The sequence below is a fragment of the Panthera onca genome, chromosome E3, assembly GCF_046562875.1.
Source record: "Panthera onca isolate mPanOnc1 chromosome E3, mPanOnc1 haplotype 2, whole genome shotgun sequence".
Classification (NCBI taxonomy): Eukaryota; Metazoa; Chordata; class Mammalia; order Carnivora; family Felidae; genus Panthera; species Panthera onca.
The window spans coordinates 24,958,873-24,974,287 of record NC_138354.1 but is presented as its reverse complement, the minus strand read 5'-3'; the positions used below and the strand labels follow the sequence as shown (position 1 = coordinate 24,974,287).

General features: G+C 39.0%; 1 long non-coding RNA gene across 2 annotated transcripts in view; it reads left to right on the top strand.

Moving 5' to 3' along the window:
* Nucleotides 1-15,415, top strand: part of LOC132689185 (uncharacterized) — a 100,051-nt gene that overhangs the window by 77,637 nt on the left and 6,999 nt on the right. For both annotated transcript variants that reach the window (XR_013552771.2, XR_013552770.2), the window contains exons 2-3: nucleotides 6,993-7,174; nucleotides 7,841-8,011. This is a non-coding gene — a long non-coding RNA (uncharacterized LOC132689185). The remainder of the gene's footprint in view (nucleotides 1-6,992; nucleotides 7,175-7,840; nucleotides 8,012-15,415) is intronic.

The window sequence follows — 15,415 nt, the reverse complement described above, 5'->3', positions numbered from 1 at the left end:
TAATGAGCTATTAAAACATGTAAAAGACAGAAACCTTGCCAAAATGATGAAATGGAAGAACTCTCCTCAAAAGAAAATTCAGGAAGAAATCACAGCCAGAGAAATTCTCAAAACAGATATAAACAATATATCTGAACAAGAATTTAGAATAACAGTCATAAGAAATAGCTGGGCTTGAGAAAAGCATAGAAGACAGCAGAGAATCTATTACTGCCAAGATTAAAAACCTAAGAAATAGTCACAATGAATTAAGAAATGCTATAAATGAGATGCAAACTAAACTAGACACAGTGACAGCAAGGTGGAAGAAGCAGAGAAAGAGTAGGTGAAATAGAAGATAAAATTATAGAAAATAATGATGAAGCTGAAAAAAAGGGGGGAAAGAAAATGGCTAGATCATGAAGGGAGAATTAGAGAGCTAAGCGATTCCATAAAATGAAACAAAGTTCATATCATAGGAGTTCCAGAAAAAGAAGAGCGAGAGAAAGGGGCTATATTTGAACACATTATAGCTGAGAACTTCCCTATTATGCGAAAGGAAACAGGCATCCAAGTCCAAGAGCACAAAGAACTCCCTTCAAAATCAACAAAAACAGGTCAACACCATGACATATCATAGTGAAACTAGCAAAATACAAACATAAGGAGAGAATTCTGAAAGCAGCTAGGGACAAATGGTTCTTATCCTACAAGGGTAGGCACATGAGGGTAGTAGCAGACCTGTCGATTGAAACTTGGCAGGTGAGAAAGGAATGGCAGGAAATATTCAATGAGCTGAGTAGGAAAAATATGCATCCAAAAATCCTTTATCAAGGAAGGCTGTCATTCAATATAGTAGGAGAGATGCAGAGTTTCCCAAACAAAAGCTAAAGCAGTTCATGATCACTAAACCAGCCCTGCAGGAGATTCTATGGGAGACACTGAGTGGAAAACAACAAAGACTGCAAAGGACCTGAGACATCACCACAAACAACAAAACCTACAGATAACACAATGGCATTGAATCCATATCTTTCAGTAATCACTCTGAATGTAAGTGGACTAAATGCCCCCATCAAAAGACACAGGGTATCAGAGTGGATAAAACACACACACACACACACACACACACACACACACACACAAAACCAAGATCCATCTCTATGCTGCCTACAAGAGACTCATTTTAGACCTGAGGACACCTATAGATGGAAAATGAGAGGATGGAGAAACATCTATCATGCTACTGGATGTCAGAAGGAAGCCGAAGTAGCCATACTTATATCAGACAAACTAGATTTTAAAACAAAGACTGTAACAAGAGATGAAGAAGGGCATTATATCACAATTAAAGGGGTCTGTCCACCAAGAAGAGCTAACAATTGTAAATGTTTATGCCCCCAGTGTGAAAGCACCCAAATATATAAATCAATTAATAATAAACATAACCAAAGTTATTGATAATAATAGCGTGATTGTAGGGGAATTTAATACTCCACTTACAACAATGGACAGATCATCTAAGCAGAAGATGAATGAGGAAACAACAACTCTGAATGACACATTGGAATAGATGGACTTAACTGATACATTCAGACCTTTTCATCCTAAAGCAGCAGAACACACATTCTTCTTGAGTGCACATGGAACATTCTCCAAAATAGATCACATAATGTGTCACAAAACAGCCTTCAACAAGTATAAAAAGACCGAGATCATACCATGCATATTTTCAGCTCACAACACTATGAAACTTAAAATCAATGACAAGAAAAAATTTGGAAAGCCCCCAACTACATGGAAGTTAAAGAACATCCTATTAAAGAATGAACAGGTTAACCAGGAAATTAAAGAAGAAATTTAAAAATATATGGAAGAAAATGAAAATGAAAACAAAATAGTCCAAATCCTTTGGGAAGCATCAAAGGCAGTCCTAAGAGGAAACTGCATTGCAATGCAGGCCTATATGAAGAAGCAAGAAGTGTCCCAAGTAACCTTACAACTACAGGAATTAGAAAACCAGCAGCAAATAAAGCCCAAAGACAGCTAAAGAAGGGAAATAATAAAGATTGGAGCAGAAATAAATGATATAGAATCCAAAAAACAGAACAGATCAATGAAACTAAGAGTTGGTTTTTTGAAAAAAAAAAATAAACAAAATTGATAAACCTTTAGCCAGGCTTCTCAAAAAGAAAAGAGAGAGGACCCAAATATATAAAATCACAAATGAAAATGGATTTATTACAACCAATCTCTCAGAAATACAAGCAATTATCAGGGAATACTAGGAAAAATTATATGCCAACAAACTGGACAACCTGAGAGAAATGGACAAGTTCCTAAACACCCACACACTACAAACCTCAAAAGGAAGAAACAGAAAATTTGAACAGACCCATAACTAGTGAAGAAATTGAATCTGTTATCAAAAATCTCTGAACAAATCAGAGTCCTGGACCAGATGGCTTCCCTGGAGAATTCTACCAGACATTTAAAGCAGAGTTAATACCTATCCTCCTCAAGCTATTCCAAAAAATAGAAATGGAAGGAAATCTTCTGGACTCATTCTATGAAGCCAGCATTACTTTGATTCCCAAACCAGACAGAGACCAAACAAAAAAAGAGGACTGCAGGCCAATATCCCTGATGAACATGGATGCAAAAATTCTCAACAAGATACTAGCAAATCAAATTCAACAGCATATAAGAAGAATTATTCATCATGATCAAGTGGGATTCATTCCTGGGCTGCTGGTTCAATATTTGCAAATCAATCAATGTGATACATCACATTAATAAAAGAAAGGATAAGAACCATATGATCCTGTTAATACAAACTCCTTCTTGTCTGACAGAGATTTAAAAAAAATTTTTTTAATGTTTATTTATTTTTGACAGAGACAGAGACAGAATGCGAGTGGGTTAGGGGCAGAGAGAGAGGGAGACACAGAATCCGAAGCAGGCTCCAGGCTCCAAGCTGTCAGCACAGAGCCCGATGTGGGGCTCGAACTCACAGACTGCAAGATCATGACCTGAGCCGAAGTCAGATGCTCAACTGACTGAGCCACCCAGGCGCCCCATGATCCTATTAATAGATACAGAAAAAGCATTTGACAAAATACAGCATTCTTTCTTAATAAAAACCCTCAAGAAATTTTTGATAGAAGGAACATAACATCATAAAAGCCATATATGAAATGCCCACAGCTAATATCATCCTCAATGGAGAAAAACTGAGAGCTTTCCCCCTGAGATCAGGAACATGACAGGAATATCCACTCTCACCACTGTTGTTTAACATAGTGTTGGAAGTCCTAGCCTCAGCAATCAGACAACAAAAAGAAAAGGCATACAAATTGGCAAAGAAGAAGTCAAACTTTCATTCTTCTCAGATGACATGATACTCTACATTGAAAACCTGAAAGACCAACAAAAACTGCTAGAGCTGATACAGGAATTCAGTAAAATCTTGGGATATAAAATCAATGTAGAGAAATCAGTTGCATTTCTATATCCCAATAATGAAGCAACAGAAAGAGATACCAGGGAATCAGTCCCATTTACAATTGAATCAAAAACCATAAAATACCTAGGAATAAGCCTAACCAAAGAGATAAAAGATATGTACACTGAAAACTATAGAAAGCATATGAAAGAAATTGAAGGAGACAAAAAGAAATGGAAAAAGATTACATGCTCATGGATTGGAAAAACAAATATTGTTAAAATGTCAATACTACCCAAAGGAATCTACACATTCAATGTAATCCCAATCAAAAGACCACCAGCATTCTTCACATAGCTAGAACAAACAATCCTAAAACTTGTATGGAACCACAAAGACCGTGAATATCCAAAGTAATGTTAAAAAAGAAAACCAAAGCTGGAGGTATCACAATCTTGGCCTCCAGTACAAAGTTGCAATCATGAAGACATTATGGTATTGGGACAAAAACAGACACATAGACCAATGGAATAGAGAACTCAGAAATGGACCCACAAATATATGGCCAACTAATCTTGGACTAAGCAAGAGAAAGTATCCGATTGAAAAAAGACAGTCTCCTTAGCAAATGGTTCTGGAAGAACTTGACAGCAACATGCAGAAGAATGAAACTGGACCACTTTCTTACACTACATACAAAGATAAATTCAAAATGGATGAGAGACCTAAATGTGAGACAGGAAACCATCAAAATCCCACAGGAGAAAACAAGCAGTAACCTCTTTGACCTCGGCTGTAGCATCTTCTTACTTGACATGTCTCTGGAGGCAAGGGAAATAAGAGCAAAAATGAACTATTGGAATGTCATCAAGATGAAAATCTTCTCTACAGCAAAGGAAACAATCAATGAAACTAAAAGTCACCTGACAGAATGGGAGAAGATATTTACAAATGACATATCGGATAAAGGGTTAGTATCCAAAATCTATAATGAACTTATCAAACTCAACATCCGAAAAAAAAAATCTAGTGAAGAAATGTGCAGAAGACATAAACAGACACTTCTCCAAAGAAGACATCCAGATGGCAACATCTGAAAAGATGCTCAACATCACTCATTATCAGGGAAATACAAATCAAAACCACAAGGAGATACCACCTCAAACCAGTCAGAGAGGCTAAAATTAACAACTCAGGCAACAATACATGTTGGTGAGGACATGGAGGAAGGGGAACACTCTTGCACTGTCGGTGGAAATGCAAACTGGTTCAGCTACTCTGGAAGACGGTGTGGAGGTTCCTCAAAAAATTAAAAATAGAATTACCCTATGACCCCACAATTGCACTACTAGGAATTTATCCAAAGGATATATGAGTGCTTATTTGAAGGGCACGTGCACAATGTTTATAGCTGCACTATCAACAATAGCCAAATTATGGAAAGAGCCCAAATGTCCATCAACTAATGAATAGATTAAGAAGATGTGATTTATATGCACAATGGAATCCTACTCGGCAATGAAAAAGAATGAAATCTTGCCATTTGCAACTATGTGGATGGAACTAGAGGGTACTATGCTATGTGAATTAAGTCAGAGAAAGACAGATTCCACATGATTTCACTCATGTGGAATTTGAGAAACATAACAGATGATCATGGGGGAAGGGAAGGAAAAATAAGGTAAAAACAGAGAGGGAGACGAGCCGTAAGAGACTCTTAAATAGGGAACAAACAGGGTTGTTGGGGTGGGGGAAATTGGTGATGGACATTAAGGAGGGAACTTATTGGGATGAGCACTGGGTGTTATATGTTAAGTCATGAATCACTGGGTTCTACTCCTGAAGCCACACCTACACTGTATGTTAACTAACAAGGAGGGGAGAAAGAGAGAGAGAGAGAGAAAGAGAGAGAGAGAGAGAGAGAGAGAGAGAGAGAGAGAGAGAGAGAGAGGAGTAAGAGAAGAAAGAAAGAAAGAAAGAAAGAAAGAAAGAAAGAAAGAAAGAAAGAAGAAAGAAAAAGAAAAGAAAAAAGGGAAGGAAGGAAGGGAGGGAGGCAGGGAGGAAGGAAAAGAAAGTCATTTTAAAGTCTTTGTGTAACAGATCTATCATCAGGTCTTACTCAGGGACAGTGTCTATTGATTTATTTTATTCCTTTGAATGGGCTCTACTTTCCGGTTTTTTTGCATCTCTCTGATCAGAAGCAGAAATAAGCAGTCAGAGTACAGGGTGCCCAATATTTGGAAGACAGGATCCCTTTTGCCCACCCTGCTCCACCTAGCTCTATGGAAGCTGCTCCAGAAACATGTCCTCAGATACTATCATAGTGCTGGGAATAGAGAATGGTAAGTGCTAGTGTGCTAAAAGCTAATTAAAACTAACTACAATTTATCGTCCATATCTGCCTCTGGAATTTCCAAGCTTGTAGTAGACTCCAGAGTTCCAAAATATTCTATTAGACAGCTTCTGCCTGTGTAATTGTCGTCTAGGTGGGGAGATAAATTGATGCTTCCTACTCTGCCATCTTCCCAGAATCCCCTGAATCTGTATTCTTTTTATATTGTTTTGAGTTAACTTCTTAATTGTTTAGTGGGCTTCTCAATGGATCACAGTATTTGTTGTTCAAAATAGTTTGCAAGATGTATTGGCTTCTCTAAAACACCTGAATTATGAGTGTAGGCTTAGAGATTTGTTTTAAAATTTGTAAAATAAACAAGTTTTTAAAATATTCATTATTTTTATTATTGGTTTTAACTTAGGTTTTAGTCAGCTATTTTGTCTGAATATTAGATAATTTTTATAATACATTATCTTTATCATCAATATATGACTGCAATAATAACTAGGATCCCAGTTCTACTCACCTACATCTTAAACGATGGTCATAATGTCATATTGCATATAATAGAGCTATGGAAGGCCCCTTACTGCACATCTATCTACTACCACTACCAAAAAGTAGGATGTCACTGAGCCGAACCTAGATGTTATTGTCCAAACCCCCTTCTTTGACAGTCTTTGCTTTTGATATCATAGCATCCCTTGAGACTAAACCAATGAAGACTTATTAGAGAAAATAAAGTCCCAAATTTCAAAAATATCCATCCAGTTATTAACACTGTACATCAAACTAGTGATTTAGATCTCTTACTTTTCAGGGTCATCAGATTTTCCTTTAGGTTTACAGTGAGTAAACGTTGAGCCAATGGTAGGCTAACCACTTTCTAGCTCATTCAGCTTGTTCAGGTGAATATACTTATGTAAATCGGTACACTGCTATTTTGTAATTATTTTCCATGTATTTAACAGATTGATTATGGCCCTTTATAGGGAAATAACATCATGACAGAAAAATCCATACTTTTGCACAGTTGTAGATCCAGCACGTGACAATACCCTCTAGATGTAATGATTCCATAATCACTGGAGAAATTCTTTGGAAAAACTGTGGGTTCTAACCTTTTTAGACACATGGGCTGGAGAACTACAGGTCTTCTATATTATCTATATTTACTATATGCTCAGTAAGATAGTTGAGTTGTGTTCATTGTTATTTCTTATTGCAGGTGAGGTAAAAAATGGCTATTGGCCACAGTTTGATGCCTTGCTGGATTACATGACTGGTCGGGAAATAATGGTCATGTATGCCATGTTGTGGGGGGTTCCTGAGAAGAAGATTAAACCATATGTGAATAAATCATTGCAATCACTGAATCTGGAACCCTATGCTGACAAGTTTATTTAGACTTACAGGTGAGGTATTGTACTGGTGCTCTCATTGCAGCTAATATTGATGAGCCTCCTGTGTTTCTGCTCTTTGAAATGGGTGCCCACGGTTTAACCAGAGTTCCACTGACAAACAGAGGCAATGACTGTGAAGTGATCTAATGCCCTGGCAGTGTTTAGATGCCAGCAGTAAAGCAGACCTAGACAGTATCATATCTCCCCTTTGCAGAGATGAAACTAAAAATCCTGGTGCTATTAAAATTGTAGCCATTGAATTACAAGAGAGACCATTTTTCTACCTGTCTCTCTATATAGTTCTTTGTCTCTCAAATAAACACAGTGTAAGATTCTTTGCATTGGCCTGGCCACTATGTAGTTTATATATCTAGGAATCCCAATGAACCTCAAGAATAATAATACAAATTTCACTGATAATGTGGCTAAATTGATTTTGTAAACAAAGCTACCCTTCTACATTTCAAATCATCTGGTTTTGGGTCTGGAGCCTTGGTTGAGCCACATGTAATCAGCATTTTTAGTATCTCTGCTTGTTCCCTGACTCAGCATTTTGGAAATAGGCAAATTATTTTCTGTAAATGTTGATATGTATTAAGTAGATGTTTTATGTATTAAGTTACTATAATGTATAGCCATCTCTGTGTCTGCTTTCTGTCTCCTTCCTTGACCATGAAGTGGAGGAAACAAACGTAGACTCACCACTGCCATTGCCCTAATCGGAAAGCCCTCGGCTATCTTCCTGGATGAGCCATCAACTAGCATGGACCCAGAGGCCCGGCATCTGCTTTGGAACACAGTGACAAAGACACGTGAAAGTGGCAAAGTCATCCTCATTACCTCTCACAGGTGTGGTTTTTCAGGAAGTTGATTAAGGATTAGAAGTGTTTTCATGGCTATGGGAGGGCATTATTTGGAGCTTGCAATATTGGACAGTAAACTTGCCTAAGCATGAGCTCCTCCTGAATCCTAGTGAGTGGAATGGCCAAGAATTCTCACTGAGAGGAGAAAACAGAAAGTTTAGGATCTGTTCCATTTGATAATTTAGTCGTCAACTACCTTGAACTTGAAAATATCTCCTTTCCCATGATATTAATGATGGAAAATGCACCTTCCTATTTTAGAGTCACAAAATACTGAAAATTTGAACTACAGGATGTCTTCCAATGGAGATCTTTTCAGCCTTACATTATTCTGGTGTCTTGTTTTGCTAGTATGGAGAAATGTGATGCCCTCTGTACCAGGCTGGCCATCATGGTGAAGGGAAAATTCATGTGCCTGGGCAGCCCTCAGCATCTCAAGAACAAGTTCAGCAGTATTTACATACTGAAGGCTAAGGTCAAGATTGATACAGATGAGAATAAATTAGAGAATTTTAAACAATATATTGCGGCATTTTTCCCAGGTAAATTAAGTTGGCTAGGCTAACTTTGTTAGACATGTGTTAAATCATATTAGTTGTTCTCACCATCCATATGGCGTGTGTCTCCAATAACTATTTCTTGTGAGTGATTGATATTTATTGATATTCCACATTGAGATCCTTTTGAATGTTTGTTCTTATAAAACTATTGTATCCGGTTGTGTTAAGAACTTTTCACACAAAAAAACACAGAAGTACAGTTGACCCTTGAACAACATGGGTTTGAATGGCATGGGTCAACTTATACATGGATTTTCTTTTCAGTAAGTACAGTATAGTACTATAAGTGTATTTTTTCTTATAGTTTTCTTAATAACATTTTCTTTTCTCTAGCTTACTTTATTGTAATAATACAACATATAATACATATAACATACAAAACGTATGTTAATTTACTATGTTATCAGTAAGGGTTCTGGTCAACAGTAGGCTATTAGTGGAGGACCTGGGGAAGATGGCCGCGTAGGAGGACTCTGGGCTCACTGCGTCCTGCTGATCACTCAGATTCCACCTACACCTGCCTAAATAACCCAGAAAACTACCAGAAGACTAGCAGAATGGACCCTCTGGAGCCAAGCACAGAGGAGAGGCCCACAGAAGAGGATAGGAAGGGCGGAGAAGTGGTGCACGCTATACGGACTAGCGGGAGGGAGCCGAGTCGGAGGGGCAGCCCGCTGACCAAGCAGAGCCCCCAAATCTGGCTGGCAAAAGCGGAGGGGCCAGACAGAGTGTGTTCTGACAGCAAGCGGGACTTAACATCTGGAAGGTTAAAAGCTAACAGCTCTGCTCGGAGAACGGGAGGGCTGGAGGACAACGGGAGGGAGAGTTGCTGAGCCCTGGGATGACAGAGCTCAGTTTGGCAGGGAACAAAGGAGCTTGCCAGCGCCATCTCCCTCACCCATGCCCCAGCCAAAATCCCAAAGGGAACCAGTTCCTGCCAGGGAACTTGCTTGCACCGTGCAAACGCCCATTGCTGTGCTTCTGCGGATCCACCCCTCCAGCAGCAGGTCTGACTCCCTCCCGCTGCCACAGGGCCCTTCCCGAAGCAGATGACCAAAGGAGAAGCAAGCTGAGCCTGCCCCTCCCGCCCCTGTGCACCTTGCCTATCCACCTCAGCTAATACACCAGTTCCCCAGCACCACAAGCCCGGCAGTGTGCAAGTAGCCCAGATGGGCCACGCCACCCCACAGTGAATCCCGCCCCTATGAGAGGGGAAGAGTAGGTACACACCAGTCTGACTGTGGCCCCAGCGGTGGGCTGGGGGCAGACATCAGGTCTGACTGTGGCCCCACCCACCAACTCCAGTTATTCAAGACAGCACAGGTGAAGTGCCCAGCAGGGCCGCACTACTCCAGGGACTATCCAAAATGATGAAATGGAAGAATTCACCTCCAAAGAATCTCCAGGAAATAACAACAGCTAACGAACTGATCAAAAAGGATTTAAACAATGTAACAGAAAGTGAATTTAGAATAATAGTAATGAAATTAATCACTGGGCTTGAAAACAGTATAGAGGACAGCAGAGAATCTATTGCTACAGAGATCAAGGGACTAAGGAATAGTCAGGAGGAGCTAAATAATGCTATAAACGAGCTGCAAAATAAAATGGAGACAACCATGGCTCAGATTGAAGAGGCAGAGGAGAGAATAGGTGAACTAGAAGATCAAATTATGGAAAAAGAGGAAGCTGAGAAAAAGAGAGATAAAAAAATCCAGGAGTATGAGGGGAAAGTTAGAGAACTAAGTGATGCACTAAAGAGAAATAATCTACGCATAATTGGTATTCCAGAGGAGGAAGAGAGAAGGAAAGTGATGAAAGTGTACTTGAAGAAATCATAGCTGAGAACTTCCCCAATCTGGGGAAGGAAAAAGACGTTGAAATCCAAGAGGCACAGAGAACTCCCTTCAGACATAATTTGAATTGATCTTCTGCACGACATATCATAGTGAAACTGGCAAAATACAAGGATAAAGAGAACATTCTGAAAGCAGCGAGGGGTAAACGTGCTCTAACATATAAAGGGAGACCTATAAGACTCATGACTGATCTCTCTTCTAAAAGTTGGCAGGCCAGAAAGGAATGGCAGGAGATCTTCAATGTGATGAACAGAAAAAAAATATGCAGCCAAGAACCCTTTATCCAGCAAGTGTGTCATTTAGAATAGAAGGAGAGATAAAGGTCTTCCCAAACAAACAAAAACTGAAGGAATTCGTCACCACTACATCAGCCCTACAAGAGATCCTAAGGGGGATCCTGTGAGACAAAGTACCAGAGACATCGCTACAAGCATAAAACATACGGACATCACAATGACTCTAAACCCATATCTTTCTATAATAACACTGACTGTAAATGGACTAACTGCGCCAAGCAAAAGATATAGGGTATCAGAATGGATAAAAAACAAGACCCATCTATTTGCTGTCTACAAGAGACTCATTTTAGACCTGAGGACACCTTCAGATTGAGAGCGAGGGGATGGAGAACTATTTATCATGCCACTGGAAGTCAAAATAAAGCTGGAGTAGCCATACTTATATGAGACAAACTAGACTTTAAATTAAAGGCTGTAACAAGAGATGAAGAAGGGCATTATAAAATAATTACAGGGTCTATCCATCAGGAAGAGCTAACAATTATAAATGTCTATGCCCCGAATACGAAAGCCCCCAAATATATAAAACAATTACTCATAAACATAAGCAACCTTAGTGATAAGAATGTGGTAATTGCAGGGGACTTTAACACTCCACTTACAGAAATGGATAGATCATCTAGACACATGGTCAATAAAGAAACGAGGGCCCTGAATGATACATTGGATCAGATGGACTTGACAGATATATTTAGAACTCTGCATCCCAAAGCAACAGAATATACTTTCTTCTCGAGTGCACATGGAACATTCTCCAAGACAGATCACATACCAGGTCACAAAACAGCCCTTCATAAGTTTACAAGAATTGAGATCATACCATGCATACTTTCAGACCACAAGGCGATGAAGCTTGAAATCAACCACAGGAAAAAGTCTGGAAAACCTCCAAAAGCATGGAGGTTAAAGATCACCCTACCAAAGAATGAGTGGGTCAACCAGGCAATTAGAGAAGAAATTAAAAAATATATGGAAACAAACGAAAATGAAAATACAACAATCCAAATGCTTTGGGATGCAGCGAAGGCAGTCCTGAGAGGAAAATACATTGCAATCCAGGCCTATCTCAAGAAACAAGAAAAATCCCAAATACAAAATCTAACAGCACACCTAAAGGAAATAGAAGCAGAACAGCAAAGACAGCCTACACCCAGCAGAAGAAGAGAAATAATAAAGATCAGAGCAGAAATAAACAATATAGAATCTAAAAAAACTGTAGAGCAGATCAACGAAACCAAGAGTTGGTTTTTTGAAAAAATAAACAAAATTGATAAACCTCTAGCCAGGCTTCTCAAAAAGCAAAGGGAGATGACCCAAATAGATAAAATCAGGAATGAAAATGGAATTAGTACAACCAATCCCTCAGAGATACAAACAATTATCAGGGAATACTATGAAAAATTATATGCCAACAAACTGGACAACCTGGAAGAAATGGACAAATTCCTAAACACCCACACGCTTCCAAAACTCAATCAGGAGGAAATAGAAAGCTTGAACAGACCCATAACCAGTGAAGAAATTGAATCAGTTATCAAAAATCTCCCAACAAATGAGTCCAGGACCAGATGGCTTCCCAGGAGAGTTCTACCATAAGTTGAAAGCAGAGATAATACCTATCCTTCTCAAGCTATTCCAAAAAAACAGAAAGGGAAGGAAAACTTCCAGACTCATTCTATGAAGCCAGTATTACTTTGATTCCTAAACCAGACAGAGACCCAGTAAAAAAAGAGAACTACAGGCCAAAATCCCTGATGAATATGGATGCAAAAATTCTCAATAAGATACTAGCAAATCGAATTCAACAGCATATAAAAAGAATTATTCACCACGATCAAATGGGATTCATTCCTGGGATGCAGGGCTGGTTCAACATTCGCAAATCAATCAACGTGATACATCACATTAATAAAAGAAAAGATAAGAACCATATGATCCTGTCAATCGATGCAGAAAAGGCATTTGACAAAATTCAGCATCCTTTCTTAATTAAAACCTTTCAGAAAGTCGGTATAGAAGGAACATACTTAAACATCATAAAAGCCAATTATGAAAAGCCCACAGCTAACATCATCCTCAATGAGGAAAAACTGAGAGCTTTTTCCCTGAGATCAGGAACATGACAGGGATGTCCACTCTCACCACTGTTGTTTAACATAGTGTTGGACCTGCTAGCATCAGCAATCAGACAACAAAAGGAAATCAAAGGCATCAAAATTGGCAAAGATGAAGTCAAGCTTTCACTTTTTGCAGATGACATGATATTATACATGGAAAATCCGATAGACTCCACCGAAAGTCTGCTAGAACTGATACATGAATTCAACAGAGTTGCCGGATACAAAATCAATGTACAGAAATCAGTCGCATTCTTATACACTAATAATGAAGCAACAGAAAGACAAATAAAGAAACTGATCCCATTCACAATTGCACCAAGAAGCATAAAATACCTAGGGATAAATCTAACCAAAGATGTAACAGATCTGTATGCTGAAAACTATAGAAAGCTTAGGAAGGAAATTGAAGAAGATATAAAGAAATGGAAAAACATTCCGTGCTCATGGATTGGAAGAATAAATATTGTCAAAATGTCAATACTACCCAAAGCTATCTACACATTCAATGCAATCCCAATCAAAATTGCACCAGCATTCTTCTCGAAACTAGAACAAGCCATCCTAAAATTCATATGGAACCACAAAAGGCCCCGAATAGCCAAAGTAATTTTGAAGAAGAAGACCAAAGCAGGAGGCATCACAATCCCAGACTTTAGCCTCTACTACAAACCTGTCATCATCAAGACAGCACGGTATTGGCACAAAAACAGACACATAGACCACTGGAATAGAATAGAAACCCTAGAACTAGACCCACAAACGTATGGCCAACTCATCTTTGACAAAGCAGGAAAGAATATCCAATGGAAAAAAGACAGTCTCTTTAACAAATGGTGCTGGGAGAACTGGAGAGCAACATGCAGAAGAATGAAACTAGACCACTTTCTTACACCATTCACAAAAATAAACTCAAAATGGATAAAGGACCTGACTGTGAGACAGGAAACCATCAAAACCCTAGAGGAGAAAGCAGGAAACGACCTCTCTGACCTCAGCCGTAGCAATTTATTACTTGACACAAATCCAAAGGCAAGGGAATTAAAAGCAAAAATGAACTATTGGTACCTCATGAAGATAAAAAGCTTCTGCACTGCAAAGGAAACAATCAACAAAACTAAAAGGCAACCAACGGAATGGGAAAAGATATTTGCAAATGACATATCGGACAAAGGGCTAGTATCCAAAATCTATAAAGAGCTCACCAAACTCCACACCCAAAAAACAAATAACCCAGTGAAGAAATGGGCAGAAAACATGAATAGACACTTCTCTAAAGAAGACATCTGGATGGCCAATAGGCACATGAAAAGATGCTCAGCATCGCTCCTCATCAGGGAAATACAAATCAAAACCACACTCAGATATCACCTCACACCAGTCAGAGTGGCCAAAATGAACAAATCAGGAGATTATAGATGCTGGCGAGGATGTGGAGAAACGGGAATCCTCTTGCACTCTTGGTGGGAATGCAAACTGGTGCACCCACTCTGGAAAACAGTGTGGGGGTTCCTCAGAAAATTAAAAATAGACCTACCCTATGACCCAGCAGTAGCACTGCTAGTAATTTACCCAAGGGTTACAGGAGTACTGATGCATAGAGGCACTTGTACCCCAATGTTTACAGCAGCACTCTCAACAATAGCCAAATTATGGAAAGAGCCTAAATGTCCATCAACTGATGAATGAAAGAAATTGTGGTTTATATACACAATGGAGTACTACGTGGCAATGAGAAAGAATGAAATATGGCCCTTTGTAGCAACGTGGATGGAAAGGAGAGTGTGATGCTAAGTGAAATAAGCCATACAGAGAAAGACAGATACCATATATTTTCACTCTTATGTGGATCCTGAGAAACTTAACAGAAACCCATGGGGGAGGGGAAGGGAAAAAAAGAGGTTAGAGTGGGAGAGAGCCAAAGCATAAGAGACTCTTAAAAACTGAGAACAATCTGAGGATTGATGGGGGGTGGGAGCGAGGGGAGGGTGGGTGATGGGTATTGAGAAGGGCACCTTTTGGGATGAGCACTGGGTGTTGTATGGAAACCAATTTGACAATAAATTTCATATATTGGAAAAAAACAGTAGGCTATTAGTAGTAAAATTTGGGGGGGGTTGAAAGTTATACACTAATCCTCACATTGTTCAAAGGTCAATAGTACTCACCAACCTTCTGTATATTAACTAGTAGGTCTGTTGTAGATTAGGCTGTCCATATGTTTATATATGTAAAGTCATATATTTTAGCATAATTCTCAATTATTTGCGCATATAATCTAAGTCTGCTAGATCTGCTATAATAAAATACCACACACTGTGTGACTTAAACTACAGAAATTTATTTTTTCATAGTTCTCTGGCTAGAAGGCCAATATCAAGGTTTTAGCAAGTCTGGTTTCCTCTGAGGCCTCTTTCTTTGGCTGCTGATGGCTGCCTTCTTCCTTTGTCCTCATCCAGACTTAGCTCTGTGTGCACCTTAGCTCTGGTGTCTCTTCCACTTCTAATAAGGACACTAGTTAAGAGTGGATTGAGGCCCCATTCTTATAATCTCCA